At 41.2% G+C, this 18848-nt stretch overlaps 1 long non-coding RNA gene across 1 annotated transcript; it reads left to right on the forward strand.

The window, feature by feature from the left end:
• The first annotated feature begins 8874 nt into the window (after window positions 1-8874).
• On the forward strand, window positions 8875-13870 carry LOC143413289 (uncharacterized). Its single transcript, XR_013093919.1, has 3 exons — window positions 8875-9155; window positions 12462-12547; window positions 12683-13870. It is a non-coding gene; the product is annotated as an uncharacterized LOC143413289 (long non-coding RNA).
• Window positions 13871-18848: the final 4978 nt, after the last annotated feature.

Below are 18848 nucleotides of genomic sequence, written 5' to 3' on the forward strand. Positions count from 1 at the left end.
AGACATTGAAGGTTCCAGAGACACTAGACGGACTGACCCAGCCTGACCTTTGAACCTGCAAATTGGTTGCATGTTTTTCATTGTCCTCTCTGCTCATTTTTGCCATGTTAGATGGGGTTAACTCAGAAAGATTTACATTGTACTTTCACTGAATGCCCAGGGGATGCTGCTTTCCTGTTCTGTGATTGTAATCAACACAGTACATGGGGATAAGTGCATCTTCTGATCCAGTTGTGGTCATCCTTCCTCCGACCTCTCCTTACCAAAGATGAGAACAAAATCAGCATTAACTCAGAGTAGGTTAGTTAGATAAGTATAATTGAGGTGATTTGATCATTGTTTGTAGTTGAAGAGTCTGGGTGCTAAACTGGTTCACCAACTGAACACACTTGGCACATCACGGAATGAATGTAGCTATAAATAAAAGAAAACAGATAGAATTAACAAAGTTGATTGTAACAAACTTTCTATTTGATTAAAAGTCATTATGAAAGGAAAAATCCCAGCACACAATGAAAAACCTGTTTGACTGCCACACGAATAGCTTTAGTTGCTAACTGCAATGGCATTTTAGTTGGCTGACAGCACTAACACATTAACCCAGTTGTGCTTTCAAAATTCTGGGTTTAGGAATTAGCTTTAGCTGCGTACTTTCAGTTTCATTTTATACCCACCCACCAGCAGTAAGGTCAAAATAAAACAACTAATTTGACTGCATGTACACAAACTGTTGGGATTTCTTAAATCTAATCTACAATTCACAATTTATATTCTATGTTTTGTGTTACTAATTGTGTCTTTGTTAAATTCAAATACAACCCTTTGCCTATGACTCATAAACACTAAGTGATGTACTCCTACAGAGTGCTTCCATTCATAGCCTACAATAAGAATGAGAATTTTACTTAATAAGATCATGAAGACGCTACAAATCAGACACTACCAGATACGGCAAACTAAGTTAAACTTGTAGAGATTGTAGTGACATTTACTGTTGAAACTGGACTGCCACCCTGTGATGCTGCAAGGCCTATAGTGTAAGTGTGTGATAATATTAATAAATAATTAAAAAGTAAAAATGAATTTGTCCTACATTACACAGATATGTATTTTCCCGTGCACATACCTATTGTTTTCGGTTTCTATGAACGTTGTCTCTGTCACAAATCCTTAAACATTCCTTTGAATAGTGGAGGGAGGAGCATTTCATGATCTAAGTACAATGCACAATCAGACATAAAAACAGTCTGTGCTGAGAGCAGTGAGAAGTAACTACAACCATCATGGAAAGAAAAATTATTTGCTGGATAATACTGCTTGGACATTTTCATGCAGCACAGAGTAAGTAGTTATTACAAGTCATATCTGTATCATTGTTTGTGGGATAGTAAGAACTAAATTATATTTATTTTAAAGTAAATAAATGTTCCAGGATAACTGCATGCTTTCAGTGCATCCTCAAAAAATAATTAATATTCTCATAAAAACAAAATGTCAACTGTCCAGACGACTTCCATATTTATTCCATATTTCCACAAATAAGCTCAAACCTGGACTGAATTGTTGTTTAGCTGTTAGCCATTTCAAAGTACTGAGTAACGACAGGGTAAGTACATGCACTAGAGCTAGAAGAAAGTATCATTCCCAATGCACATTTAGGTTACATGTATAAAATAATACAGTACCTTAGTAAATTGGGTCGGAGATGGATGGATCAACAGCTCTAGATTGCATTCTGGATAATACATTTTGGACAATATCCATGGAGACGAAAGGGAAGTGCAAAGAAAACCAAAAGATTCCATATAAATGAAATGGTAAAAAGACTGATCAGCATTGTTTAATATGACTGGTAGACAATTCTTGTGGCATTTATACATTAAAATAAAATAAAGGAAGTAGTTAAAATTATACATGGAGCAAACATATCAAATTATAATATAGAGGGTATTATTAACCCTTTCACGCATAGTGGTCACTACCGTGAACAGCTATTCAAAGACTGTTTCCTTGTATTTGTGTTAGTGTTGAATGTATACATGCACATAAACTACTACATTGGACACTCATGTGTCACTCTATACCCTGCCACCCACTGGTCTTTCAACGTTATTTTCATTGCAATTATTGTTATTTAACCCTGTCATGGATGAATTATGACAACCTCCAGTAGCGGGTTGGCAGGGGATTTACTGGCTGGCTGGAGCAGCATCTAATAACCAACTCGCAAAATAAAACAAAATAAAAACAAACCAACAAACACGAAAACACCAGACATTATGATACAGACTTATAATTTGCACCGATGTTTTTTCGAAACTCTACAAAGTGAGCGCGAGAGCCCTCGGTGCGCCTGCTTGCTGCTGTGCTGAAGTCAAAGTAAACTTTATTGTCATCTCCGCTATAAACAGTACAGTATAAAGAGAGACAAGACGACGAGGCTCCAGTTATAACAGTGCGAGTAAATGTCACACAGTGGAAATCTGTGTTTTTATGTTTTATCAATCTGTGTACTGGTACATAGTGTTGATTTCATTTGCATGATTTGATTGTGATATTTATATTGCATGGTTTTATCCTCATATTTATATTATGTATTTTAGTGTTGTTGCACAATATTCTTCTAATCCACTGTGGACTAAGCAGACAATTGTAGGCACCTGTGAGGTGGGGGCGTTCCCCGAGGTGGCCTATCAGCCGCCAGGCTTACCTGTTAAAGGGGATAGTGAGTGCAGAGACAAAAGAACGACGCACAAAAGGTGAGCAGGAGAAAAAGAAACGTGTGTAAGCCCACACCTCACAGGTGCCTACAATTGTCTGCTTAGTCCACAGTTGGAGGAACTGCTGCCTGACTGTGGGGTGCAACGAGCCTTCGGTGATCCAGTCCCAGCGGCATACTATGCATACTCTCTCTCTTCATATGAATTTTGTGTATCGTTGCACCCCTAATATATATATATATATATATATATATATATATATATATTAGGGGTGCAACGATACACAAAATTCACGGTTTGGTTCGGTTCGATACTTTGGTGTCACGGTTCGATATTTTTTCGATACAAAATAAAATGTTCATGCCTTTTTAATTTGTCATTTATTAAAATTATAAATATATATTTTAGCTCAAAAGTACAGTTTTTAAATTTAACCCTAACCCTTGTGCGTGTTTTTTATTTTGACAGCGAATGCGCACCTGCGGACCACTTATGTGCACCCCTGGTTATTTAGCTCATCATATCGCAGCCACAGAAATTCTTTTGTCCATGAAACCATAAAGCTGCACTTTCTTTTTGCCTTATAGTCTGATTTGTCATAACTTTTCCGTTTTGTGGTAAGCTTTTCTTTGGCTGTCACTTCTTCACCCTGACCTGTCTTATTTGGCTCAGCAGAACTGAAATATATATCCTGCTGCTTTTACACACGCACTCACATAAGCTCAGCGATTCTCTGCGCGATCAACCTCTCACATGTTTAAGCTTGCTGCGGGAGATTTCACTTGTCATATTTGCATAGTAAGCTAACGATTAATAAGATGATGTCAGAGGAATTGGTGCACAAATTATCATCACTTACCAATCAGTGCTGTCGCTCTCTATACACAGTTCACGCGATTGCAAAGTGAAAGCAAAAAAACAAGTGCAAATTCAAACGCGATTTCTATATGTCACATATTGACAGTGGCTCACCGATGCCAATGACATAATTACCCAGCTGCATTTCTGAAAGAATGCAAAAGCATTGACATATATTTTTCCTTCCTACAATAGCCCGACGGGCAGGGCAGAGATAGATTTTGGTACCCGACTGGAAAAAATCGCTAGCCCCTGGACGTCGGGCTAGCGATATTGCGAGCCCTGTATCTGATTGAGGAATCACTCATCTTTGGAAAAGAGAGTTTATTACAGAGAAATGGCTCTTTCTAAAATAAAAGCTATACTATCCGCTTCTTCTGGGCTATATTCTCAGCAGCATATTAAACATATCAGGTCCCCATAAGGAGAATCATGTGCTAACGGCTGTCTAAATGACTCGGGTAAAGTTTGTAGCATGCTTGCTTGTTGTTTTTGTCTTTGCACTAGGATGATGTCGGCGTAAATGTGCAGTCATATTCGTTGTGTTCTCACTAGTGCTTTCAGGTTCACCTCGTTAAAATGACCTTAACGCCACAACACGGCAAATCTCCGTTAACGAGCTACCCCTGATAGCCCCGTGCATGGGGCTAGACGGCCAACACGTTAACGAGCTAACTGCGCTAACACACTAGCTCCCACCCATGTAATTGAGCATTGCGTGGCACATCCAACATACTGTTTTACTTTAGTCCATGACGCGCTTACCTTCAGGGTCATACGTCACATGAAAACCAAAATAATTCCAAACGCCACATCTGAATGAGGGTGGGGGAGGTTCAATTTGCCATGTTGCAAGGAGAGCTTAACTTCTGTCTCGCTAGCTTGCCCTGCGCTCTTCCTTCTGACTATGCTGTCTGTGTGGAGCGCTCAGTGGATCTGCGCTCGACAGTGCAGCCTAGGCGGAGTAGTCGAATGCAGATTCACTGAGCGCTCCACACAGACAGCATCGTCAGAAGGAAAGTTGATAAAATAAATTACAAATGTTGTATTGTTCGATACATATGCGTACCGAACCGAAAGCACTGTATCGAACGGTTCAATATCGATACGAATATCGTTGCACCCGTAATATATATGTATATATATATATGTGTGTGTGTGTGTGTGTGTATTTATGTTTATCTAGTTAAATTCAGTATGGTTCCAACCAAGGTTTTTACAGTAAAATATATTTTATATGTATGTGCAATCCTTAATATACATATATGGAGGTTGTCAGAATTAATGCATGAAAGGGATAATTAGTAAAGCGGTTCCATTGCTTTAGTCTACTATAATACGCACAGTACAACATGAAAACTGTAGTGATGAAGTAAAAGTTTGTGTTAGGGCTGGGAAGTCAAACTAATTTATGGCGCTCTTCAAAACTATTTAAAAAATAAGAATAAACTTTTGCATCAACAGTCATGACGACAGCACAAAGCACAACGCCAGCAACCACCACTACAACAGGAGCAACAAACACCACAACGGCACTACCAACAACTGCAAGTGGACATCCGACATCCACAACAACAACACCTCCAACTATGACAACAGAACTACCAACCACTACAACAGCATCGCCGACCACCACAACAACACCACCAACCACTACAACAGAACCTTCGACGACCACAACCACACCACAAACCACCACAACAGCCCCACAAACCACCACAACAGCACCACCAACCACTACATCAGCACCACCAACCACTACAACCAAAGCACCAACTACCACAACAGGACCTATGACCAGTACAACAACACCACCAACCACTACAACGGCACCTGCGACTACCACAGCGGCACCACAAATAACCATAATAACACCTCTGACAACCACAATGACAACCCCAACCACTACAACTGTACCTCCAACCACTACAACAGCACCTCTGACCATTACAACAGCACCACAGACAACCACATTCACAACACCAACCACTACAACAACAGCTCCAACCGCCACGACACCACCACCAACTACAACAGCACCTCCGACCACCACAACAGCTCCACCAACCACAACAACAGCACCACTGACAACCACACTCACAACACCAAACACTACAACAGCAGTTCCGGCCACCACAACAGCACCACCAACAAGCACTACAACAGCACCACCGACCACCACAACCACAGCACAAACTACCACAACAGCACCTTTGACCAGCACAACAGCACCAATAACCACTACAACAGCACCTCCGACTACCACAGTGGCACCACAAACCACCACAACAACAACCACAACAACTGTACCTCCAACCACTACTACAGTACCTCCAGCCACTACAACAGCACTACCAACCACTACAACAGCACCACCGACAACGACAACAGCTCCACCAACCACTGCAACAGCATCTCCAACCACCACAACAGCACCTCCGACCACTACAACAGCACCACCAACAACCACACTCACAACACCAACCACTACAACAGCACCTCCAACCACCACAAAAGCACCAACAAGCACTACAACAGCATCACCGACCACGACAACGGCAGAACCAACTACAAACACAGAGCCTCTGACCACAACAACAGCACCACCAACCACTACATCAGCACCACCAACCACTACAACCAAAGCACCAACTACCACAACAGGACCTATGACCAGCACAACAACACCACCAACCACTACAACGGCACCTGCGACTACCACAGCGGCACCACAAATAACCATAACAGTACCTCTGACAACCACAATGACTACCCCAACCACTACAACTGTACCTCCAACCACTACAACAGCACCTCTGACCATTACAACAGCACCACAGACAACCACATTCACAACACCAACCACTACAACAACAGCTCCAACCGCCACGACACCACCACCAACTACAACAGCACCTCCGACCACCACAACAGCTCCACCAACCACAACAACAGCACCACTGACAACCACACTCACAACACCAAACACTACAACAGCAGTTCCGGCCACCACTACAGCACCACCAACAAGCACTACAACAGCACCACCGACCACCACAACCACAGCACAAACTACCACAACAGCACCTTTGACCAGCACAACAGCACCAATAACCACTACAACAGCACCTCCGACTACCACAGTGGCACCACAAACCACCACAACAACAACCACAACAACTGTACCTCCAACCACTACTACAGTACCTCCAGCCACTACAACAGCACTACCAACCACTACAACAGCACCACCGACAACGACAACAGCTCCACCAACCACTGCAACAGAATCTCCAACCACCACAACAGCACCTCCGACCACTACAACAGCACCACCAACAACCACACTCACAACACCAACCACTACAACAGCACCTTTGACCAGCACAAAAGCACCTCTGACTACCATAGTGGCACCACAAACCACCACAACAACAACCCCAACCACAACAACTGTACCTTCAACCACTACTACAGTACCTCCGGCCACTACAACAGCACTACCAACCACTACAACAGCACCACCGACAATGACAATAGCTCCACCAACCACTGCAACAGCATCTCCAACCACTACAACAGCACCTTTGACCACGACAACGACATCACTAACCATTACAACAGCACCCCCAATCACCACTACAACAGCACCTCCAGCCACAACAACAACACCAACACCAACAACCATTACAACAACACCAACAACCACTACAACATTACCTCCAACAACCACTACAACCACCACTACAACAGCACCTCCAACCACCACTACAACAACACCACCAACAACCACTACCACCACCACTACAACAACAACACCAACCACTACAACAACACCAACCACTACAACATTACCAACCACCACTATAACAACACCACCAACTACTACAACAACACCAACCACCGCTACAACAACACCACCAACCACTAGAACACCACCAACCACTACAACAGCACCTTCGACAACAACACCAACAACACTAACATCTACAACAGCACCTCCAGCCACAACACCACCACCAACCACCACAACAACACCAACAACAACTACAACAACACCTTCAACCACCACTACAACAACACCACCAACCACTAGAACACCACCAACCACTACAACAGCACCTTCGACAACAACACCGACAACACTAACATCTACAACAGCACCTCCAGCCACAACACCACCACCAACCACTACAACAACACCAACCACAGTTACAACAACACCAACAACAACTACAACAACACCTTCAACCACCACAACAACCACCACTACAACAACACTAACCACCACTACAACAACACCTACCCTTACAACATTACCAACTACCGTTACAACAACACCAACAACCACTACAACAGCAACTCCAACCACCACTACAACACCACCACCAAGCACTACAACAACACCACCAACCGCTACACCACCACCGACCACTACAACAGAACTTCCAACCATGACAATGACAACACCACCCACTGCAACAGCACCTTTGATGACAACACAAACCACTACCATAACACCTCTGACCACTACAACAGCACCCCCAGCCACATCAACACCCCCAACCACTACAACATTACCAACCACCACTATAACAACACCAACAACCAATAGAACAGCACCTCCAGCCACAACAACACCACCAACCACTACAACAACACCAACCACCATTACAACAACCAAGACAACAGCTCCACCAACCGCTACAACAACACCACCAACTACTACAAAATTACCAACCACCACTATAACAACACCACCAACCACAACAACAGCACCTCCAACCACCATTACAAGAACACCACCAACCACTACAACACCACCAACAACCACTACAACAGCACGTCCAACCACCACTACAACACAACCACCAACCGCTACAACAACACCAACAACCACTACAACAGCACCTCCAACCACCACTACAACAACACCCCCAACCACAACACCTGTACCACCAACCACTACAACAGCTCCTTCGACCACAACAACAACAACACAAACCATTATAACAGTACCTCCAACCACAACAAAACCACCAACCACTACAACACCACCACCAACCACCACTATAACAACACCACCAACCACTACAACACCACCACCAACCACTACAACAACACCAACCACCATTACAACAACTCCAACAACCACTACGACAACATCACCAACCACTACACCAGCACCTCCAACCACCACTATAACAACACCACCAACCATTACGACAACACCACCAACCACTACAACAGCACCTCCGACCCCGACAACAACAACACCAACAACTACAACAGCACGTCCAACCACCACTACAACAACACCACCAACCAATAGAACACCACCACCAACCACCACTATAACACCACCACCAACCGCTACAACAGCACCTCCGACCACGACAACAACACCAACCACTACAACAACACCAACCACCAATACAACAACTCCAACAACCGCTACAACAGCACCTCCGACCACGACAACAACAACACCAACCACTACAACAGCACCTCCAACCACCGCTACAACAACACCACCAAGCACTACAACAGCACCATCAACCATTACAACAGCGAAAGGTGAGTCTAATTTCTTGGAAAAATATATAGCATATGATAATACACTGAGACTTAAACAGATACCATATGGCTGAATAGATCCTAATGTGTGTTAACACCATGCTTGTTAAATAAATGTCTAACATACCACACAGAGTGAATGGGTTAAATGCAGAGAGGAATTTCCCCACGGGGATCAATAAAGTATACATTATTATCATTATTAGAATTTCGATCCATAATCAAAGGAGCTTGCAAAGAAAAGCATCTGGACTTCTTTAAGTTACTTGAAGACGTTTCACCTCTTATCCTAGAAGCTTCTTCAGTTCTAAGGTCAAATGGTGGAGAGTCCCAGATATAAACCTAGTGGGAGTATCCCCCCACAGAGGGACAAAAGGACCCCCTGATGATCCTCTAATCGCCTGAGCCAAGGTGTGAAACTGGGTGTGGGTCCCAATCAGCCAGAGTTTCGGGTGAGTTCATTGTGAAACCTGGCCCCACCTTATCATGCGAATTCCTGAGATCAGATGGCCCAGGATGTGAGTGGGCGTTCAGGCGTCTGGGAAGGGAACTCAAAACTGGATTATAGATGGCAGAGAGTTGGTGTCGTAAACCACCGCCTCTGTTCAAAGATGGTCGCTCACAGCGGACATAGATGGCTTCTTTCACTCCTCTTTCAAACCATCTGTCCTCTCTGTCCAAAATGTGAACATTGGCATCCTCGAAAGAGTGTCCTTTATCCTTAAGATGCAGATGGACAGCTGAGTCTTGTCCTGTGGAGGTGGCTCTTCTTCTATGTTGTGCCATGCGCTTGTGAAGTGCCTGTTTGGTCTCTCCAATGTAGAGGTCTGGGCATTCCTCGCTGCACTGTACAGCATACACCACATTGTTAAGTCTGTGTTTTGGCGTTTTGTCTTTTGGGTGAACCAGTTTTTGTCTGAGCGTGTTGCTGGGTCTGAAATGCACAGGGATGTCATGCTTGGAGAAAACCCTCCTGAGTTTTTCTGATACACCGGCTACATAGGGGATGACAATGTTGTTGCGTCTGTCCTTCTTATCCTCCCTCGCTGGTGTCTGATCTTCTTTTCTGTGCCTCTTTGCTGACTTTAAGAACGCCCATTTAGGATAGCCGCAAGTTTTGAGTGCTTCCTTTACATGTGTGTGTTCCTTCTTTTTTTCCTTCAGGCTTAGAGGGAACATGTTCTGCCCGGTGGTGTAGGGTCCTAATTACTCCAAGTTTGTGTTCCAGAGGGTGATGGGAGTCAAACAGGAGGTACTGGTCCGTGTGTGTGGGCTTCCGGTAAACTTCGATGTTGAGGTTGCCATTCTCTTCAATGTGCACGGCGCAGTCCAGGAAAGGCAAACAGTTGTCCTTTGTGTCTTCCCTGGTGAACTTGATGTTTTTATCCACAGCGTTAATGTGCGCAATGAAGGATTCCACTTCTTGCGTCTTGATTTTGACCCAGGTGTCGTCTACATATCTGTACCAGTGGCTGGGTACTCTTCCTTTGAAAGAGCCAAGAGCCTTCCTGTCCACCACCTCCATGTAAAGGTTGGCTACAATAGGTGACACGGGGGAGTCCATGGCACAGCCATGTTTTTGTCTGTAAAAGCCTTCATTGTCTCCCTGGATTTTGAGGGGGACTGAGAAACATGGAGAAGCACTGCTTACTTCACATGTCCAAAGAAAGCTGTTAGTTGCAGCCTACCTCAATCTATAGCTACCACACTCGTGTCAGAGGCAGACCACTTTCAGACTGCCGTAACTGAAAGTCACTATGAAGTGGCAGCTGTAGTGGTAAGGGCATTAATGTGTTTACTTCATGTTCGCTGCTATAAAGTAATCAGTAACTAATTACTGATTACTTATTTTCAAAAGTAATTAATTACTTAGTTAGTTACTTTTTAAAAACACGATTTACAACCTGAAGAGGTGATAAAGTGGTAGATCTTTCAGCCCAATTCTACTTTTTCTGCATAATCCATTATACAAAATGTAACCAAATGGAAAAGCATCTTTTTTTAACTTGTTTTATCAGTTTTAATCTTTTAACTTTATGCATCAAGCAAAAATTAAATTATATGCACCATTCTTTGACTTGAATAAATTAGTTTAACATTTAAACCTATTTTCTGCACATTCCAGCCCATAAAATAAAATATTTTTTGTGTTTTCACTCAGTCTTTCAAATAGATGCAAGTATAACACAGCAGAAAATAAATAAAGTCAAAGACTAACGGTCCTTTTGCTCTATTTTCACTTGTAAAGCAGGAGTGGGGTAGGCGGAGGTTTACCCTGGTGCAGGTGTGCTGCAGCGGTCAGTGGAAGAATCCGCGAGTTTCTCTGTGAATTTCCCATTACGGCGTAGCGCACGCGGTGCTTGTTTAGGGGGTTTTTTTTCGCTGTAAAAATAAGTTTTCTTCCCACGCACAACGAACATTAATGTTTTTGTCACTTTTTATGGAATCAAACTCAAAGTAAGGTCAGTACTTCCACACTTTAAACGCTGCACGCTTATACTCTCTCCCGCACTGATATATTATCCATTGTTGATCTGCACACAGCTGATCAACAATGGATCACGAACGTTGCACTCGCTTACGTCACTGTCATGAGACATTCTCGCAAAAAAGTCACGGTTTTAGTAACGCAGTAACGCAGCGTTCCTATGGGAAAGTAACAGTAATCTAATTACCGTTGTTGCAATAGTAATCCCTTACTTTACTCGTTACTTGAAAAAAGTAATCAGATTACAGTAACAAGTAACGCATTACTGCCCATCTCTGGTGACTATAATGCAGCTGCTGGTCTATTTTTCTGTTGTATTACTGTTATATTGGTAACCAGGCTTACAGTACACAAGCTACTTAAGGTGTGTTGTTCTGCTAAGGTCGTTCCACTCACCAGCTAGTTAGAATTGGTGGAATGAGACAAATGTTTGTGAGGAAAACACAGGGAGGTGCATCCCATAGTGAGACGTCTCACTTATGCTACTCTGAGAACTGAGGTTATGCAAGTAACATAAAGTTTTTACCGGTTTCAGCAACAGATTGAATGAGATTTTTAAAATGAAATTGTTACAAAAAAATACTTTATCTTTACATTGTCCTTTTGCCAATGGCAACACATTTGTTTCTTAAAATACAAAAATATATATGGGTTTCAGCTGTAAATTAAATCAGTACTTTCAGGTTATTAATTAATCATATTGTCCTAAAAGAACCAGAAGTGTGTCACAAAGTGAGACTGAATTGCATTTTAAAAATGTATATTCTTTATATTATTTTATTATTGACTTCTAAATGCAATGTTTTCAAACTCTAAAGCCCTGCAAGCACTGGCACATATGAAGATGAGGATAACTACCTACGGAGAGGTCAGCAATGCAACCATCATTAAACTTATTGAAGAGGTATGCCTATAAAATTATATTATTATATTCATATAATATATTTAAAATTTGTTTTCTTTGTGGATTATTTAAACTTGCTTTTGAAACTGAAGTAAATATTTAGATGTTTAGTCTTTGTGTTTTCTCTCTTTTTAGTTTTTTAGCAACCAGATCCTGAATGGAACAGCCCACAGTCTCTCTGTGACAAATATTCAACAAGTGAGAGTTGGCCCATAAAAGCTTTGCATGGACAGAAGTCAAAAGTGACTGAATAAAGACAACAATTCAAGGATGTATTTGGTTTAACATAATGTGAAGCAGCAGTATGACTGAACTGTCATACTGCCTCTTCACATGTCTTGAAATAAAGCAAGCCATCAATTTACAATTCAAGAAAAGAATTTCTGAGTAAAAAAGAAGATTAAATTACAACCAGCTTTGTAATTCCACACCTTTGCCTGTATTTTACATAAATATGAGAATTGGAAATGTGCTCTTGGTGTGAGTGTCAACTTGAAAAGTATAATAGAAATCTCAAACCAGGAAATTTGATCTGTCACAGATTTGTAAGAGGCGTTATCAGTTCTTCAGCTCGAGAAGCAGAGGTCACTCTGACAAGCCTGGTAACCAAAAACTGTAAAGCTGGCTTCTTGCTTATATAGACAAAGAAAAGTGAGTGAAGCATACCAAGTGCATGAATACTGTCCCTCAAATCGGGAAAATCAATTGTCTGTCAGATATTACTGGCAGAACTTGTTATTATGAGTGATTCTGTTGTACTCAAGGTCACCTTTCCAGTTCATTGGCAAGACAGAATTTGAAAGCATTCCTTTGTATTTTACTTTAAAGAATAACTAAAATTTGGAGGATGTACAACATACTGTGTGTTCAGAGAAACTCTGAGAAAGTTTCTGTCACAAGCATCAGGGATCACTGCAGTCTGGAGAGAATGGTCAAGAAAAATCCATCCTTCTTTTGATATAGGATAAATTTGAATAAAAATGAACTAATGCCTATACGTGTGAGTAACTCCTCTTAGCTACAAAACCTCACGTTTAGTATAACTTATGAGAGGTTCACTCTGGGTATTCAGGATACAAAGTGCTGGCAACCTAATGCAGTTAACAAACGTGTCGCCAAGAGGGAAACTACTCGCTTGGCGACACAAAGCAGTCATCTCCTCTGTGAATAACTCAATGGAGCGTGCTGGGAAAAAGTCAGTAGGTGGCACCATAGTTGCTCTTGTTGCAAAGGCCAATATCTTCTGTAATTTGGAAAGTCCTTCTTATTCTGCAAAACAGAAAATGAAAACAATATGCTTTAAGGTATCTTTATATTATCTCATTTGGCCTAAATAAATTGCCAATGTGTCATGTCTGAGTTGTTTTCCTGAATGGACACAAAATGCAGACACGATGTCTAAGTTCATTGTGTTTATTTATAGTGAATGATTTGCAAATAAAGACAATTGAAACTTCAGAACGTTAGTGGTAGCAGGCAACTCCAAGACGTCTGATCCTCAACCTCTCAGTTACAAAAGATACCCGTCAACACAATTGCTTCTTCCTTTCACTTTAGTAACTCATGCGTTTCATCTTTCAACAGTCTCAAGGAACTATGTAAAAATGTTATTACAACTGAGAGGATACTTAAGGAGCAATGGAAGCTGTGTAGTCACTGTTATACAAGTATGTTATGTAATATAAAAAATTCAGAAATGTGTTTATTGTAAACTAAATTGCCAATTACTTTCTGCATCTTGGAAAAAAAATCTCTCCAGAAGGTAACAACCATCTGCTCAGCAGCTCTTCTGTTGCTAGATGAGATAGATGAAAAGATCATCCACCTAAATCAACATCTTCCTCATTTTTGCCTAATTTACCTGAGAATTGTATACAGATCATCAAGTTGTGATCATAAGATATCCTTTGGAGACATGCAAGGCTTCCTTCTGCACAGCAGCGTGTTTTATACAGGGAGTGCAGAATTATTAGGCAAGTTGTATTTTTGAGGAATAATTTTATTATTGAACAACAACCATGTTCTCAATGAACCCAAAAAACTCATTAATATCAAAGCTGAATGTTTTTGGAAGTAGTTTTTAGTTTGTTTTTAGTTTTAGCTATTTTAGGGGGATATCTGTGTGTGCAGGTGACTATTACTCTGCATAATTATTAGGCAACTTAACAAAAAACAAATATATACCCATTTCAATTATTTATTTTTACCAGTGACACCAATATAACATCTCCACATTCACAAATATACATTTCTGACATTCAAAAATAAAACAAATCAGCGACCAATATAGCCACCTTTCTTTGCAAGGACACTCAAAAGCCTGCCATCCATGGATTCTGTCAGTGATCACCATCTGTCAGTGAACGATGGTGATCGTTGACCACCTTTAACGTGACTTGACCTCCTTTTATTGTGGTTACATGAATATGCATAGGGTCATTAACATATAACATCTTACATAGGTATACATGTGAACAAAGAATACTGTGTGTGTGTGTGTGTGTGTGTGTGGGGGGGGGGGGGGGGGGGGGGTCAGAGTGTGGCCCCATAAACGACTTCCCTTAACCTGCTGGTCTGGAAAATCCAACAGTTCATCTATATGTAAAAAGGCGCTTAGACTAAAACTGACATAGCTACGTTAATCCTACCGTAAAACAATAAAACAAGGTACGACCTTTTCCCATGCTCCCAGGGTGTAGGTGTGCATTCCAGAGTGGAATGCACACAAAGTTTGCAGACTATTAAGGATCAAACCTCTACCAATCTAAAACTAATTATAAAACTCTAAGCATATATAAGTAGATATTTCTAAGCATAAATGACAATCGACAATACAAAACCTAACAGAAGGTGTCTTCCAGAAACTGGCAGTAGGACTGGGAGTTGAACTTGACTCCATCCTCAACCCGAAAAGGCCCAACAAGCTCATCTTTGATGATACCAGCCCAAACCAGTACTCCACCTCCACCTTGCTGGCGTCTGAGTCGGACTGGAGCTCTCTGCCTTTACCAATCCAGCCACGGGCCCATCCATCTGGCCCATCAAGACTCACTCTCATTTCATCAGTCCATAAAACCTTAGAAAAACCAGTCTTGAGATATTTCTTGGCCCAGTCTTGACGTTTCAGCTTGTGTGTCTTGTTCAGTGGTGGTCGTCTTTCAGCCTTTCTTACCTTGGCCATGTCTCTGAGTATTGCACACCTTGTGCTTTTGGGCACTCCAGTGATGTTGCAGCTCTGAAATATGGCCAAACTGGTGGCAAGTGGCATCTTGGCAGCTGCACGCTTGACTTTTCTCAGTTCATGGGCAGTTATTTTGCACCTTGGTTTTTCCACACGCTTCCTGCGACCCTGTTGACTATTTTGAATGAAACGCTTGATTGTTCGATGATCACGCTTCAGAAGCTTTGCAATTTTGAGACTGCTGCATCCCTCTGCAAGATATCTCACTATTTTTGACTTTTCTGTGCCTGTCAAGTCCTTCTTTTGACCCATTTTGCCAAGGGAAAGGAAGTTGCCTAAAAATTATGCACACCTGATATAGGGTGTTGATGTCATTAGACCACACCCCTTCTCATTACAGAGATGCACATCACCTAATATGCTTAATTGGTAGTAGGCTTTCGAGCCTATACAGCTTGGAGTAAGACAACATGCATGAAGAGGATGATGTGGACAAAATACTCATTTGCCTAATAATTCTGCACTTCCTGTATTAAATTTGCACTGCTGTTTTTTTGCTAATTTTGCTCCAGCAGTATCTGTTGAACTTGCACTTTTTCTGCACTAAAACCTGAAAATAAAACACAAAATTAAATACATCAACCACGTAATCATGTTACAGAATTTGAGAAACCGGTCATGGATAACCAGTTAATGCAATTTATGTGTCATACTCATCACAGAGGTTTAAAGCCAAAGTTTTATGTTGATTTGACATTTCTGGAAAGCTATAATCAAACTCAAATTCTGTGGGTTTGCTGCTCACATGTGACTCTCCAAGCTCACAATAATAGCTTGATTAAAATGCTTATCATCTGAAGAACTGCCAGAAAGAGATGCCATTAGAGTTAAATATGAAGAGTAATCTTCATCATTAACACACATGGTAGGGATGTAATCACTTCTTGCTATGTAGGCTTGATCACAAATGCTGCTCCCATCACTTCCTTGCTTTGCTCTTCACCTTTTACCAACACTCCTGGCAATCCACTTGTTGCCAGTATCATTTTATTCATCACTGCTTGTGCCAGGGTCGTCACCTTTAACGTGACTTCTTCTGTTCAGTGTATCACAGACCTTAAAACGCTACTGGTGTATTTCATGTTTTAAATAATAATGATTTATATCTTTGGCTTCTTCATTTTGTAACACTCATTACACGAATACACACAGTATCAATAAACAATAGTATTTTGCTTGACATCCTCTGGAATGGGTTCAGCAAAGCTATCCTTGATGTGTTTCACGACAGTTTGATTGTTCCAGGTCTTCTGGAATTCTTCCCCATCTTGTTCCAGTAGTCCACTTCTAATCAGGGTGCCTTGGTTCCTCAACACCTGACGTGGACCTTGTTAATCCAGGTGACGTCCAAGCCAGTATGGCTTCTTATTTATTTTAACATATTTACAATATGATGTAACCATGACATACAGTCTATTACTTGAATTGTTATGGCAAGTGGATCAGACTCAGGCACAGACTAGAATCACAAGTTAAAAGTCCTTTTATTTACACAAAAACACCAGGTGCAGAACATAGGTGGGGGAAAGCCAGGGGTTCCAGTGGTCCACAGGAAAGATTCAAGGAAGAGAAGAGTTCAAGGTTTAAACTCTGTTTTAAATCACGTATGTGGAAAAAAGCTTTCTCTTCCCTTTTGTCTTCTGTGAAATCAGCAGTTCTGAAGCTTGGACTCAAGACATTGAAGGTTCCAGAGACACTAGATGGACTGACCCAGCCTGACCTGTGAACCTGCAAATTGGTTGCATGTTTTTCATTGTCCTCCCTGCTCATTTTTGCCATGTTAGATGGGGTTAACTCAGAAAGATTTACATTGTACTTTCACTGAATGCCCAGGGGATGCTGCTTTCCTGTTCTGTGATTGTAATCAACACAGTACATGGGGATAAGTGCATCTTCTGATCCAGTTGTGGTCATCCTTCCTCCGACCTCTCCTTACCAAAGATGAGAACAAAATCAGCATTAACTCAGAGTAGGTTAGTTAGATAAGTATAATTGAGGTGATTTGATCATTGTTTGTAGTTGAAGAGTCTGGGTGCTAAACTGGTTCACCAACTGAACACACTTGGCACATCACGGAATGAATGTAGCTATAAATAAAAGAAAACAGATAGAATTAACAAAGTTGATTGTAACAAACTTTCTATTTGAGTAAAAATTATTATGAAGGGAGAAACTTCAGCACACAATGAAAAACCTGTTTGACTGCCACACGAATAGCTTTAGTTGCTAACTGCAATGGCATTTTAGTTGGCTGACAGCACTAGCACATCAACCCAGTTGTGCTTTCAAAATTCTGGGTTTAGGAATTAGCTTTAGCTGCATACTTTCAGTTTCATTTTATACCCACCCACCAGCAGTAAGGTCAAAATAAAACAACTAATTTGACTGTATGTACACAAACTGTTGGGATTTCTTAAATCTAATCTACAATTCACAATTTATATTCTATGTTTTGTGTTACTAATTGTGTCTTTGTTAAATTCAAATACAACCCTTTTCCTATGACTCATAAACACTAAGTGATGCACTCCTACAGAGTGCTTCCATTCATAGCCTGCAATGAGAATAAGAATTTTACTTATTAAGATCACAAAGACATTACAAATCAGACACTACCAGATACGCTAAACTAAGTTAAACTTGTAGAGAGTGTAGTGATATTAACTGTTAAAAGTGAAAGGATGCCAATGTTTCTAAAGTGTGATGCATTTTACTATTAATAACAAAAAACAAAAAATTATTTGTTGTACATTACAAATACATGTATTTTCCCGTGCACATGCTTAGTTGTTTCAATCTAAATGAAACTGGTCTCTGATAATAATTGTTTAACTCTCCCTTTGAATAGTGGAGGGTGGAGCATTTCATGATCTAAGTACAATGCACAGTCACACCTAAAAACAGTCTGCGCTGAGAGCAGTGACAAGTAACTACAACCACCATGGAAAGAAAAATGATTTGCTGGATAATACTGCTTGGACATTTTCATGCAGCACAGAGTAAGTATTTATTACAATGTGGGATTAATAATGAGCAAGAATAAATATTCAAAAGATAAAA

Source organism: Maylandia zebra, linkage group LG17 (assembly GCF_041146795.1).
Source record: "Maylandia zebra isolate NMK-2024a linkage group LG17, Mzebra_GT3a, whole genome shotgun sequence".
NCBI lineage: Eukaryota > Metazoa > Chordata > Actinopteri > Cichliformes > Cichlidae > Maylandia > Maylandia zebra.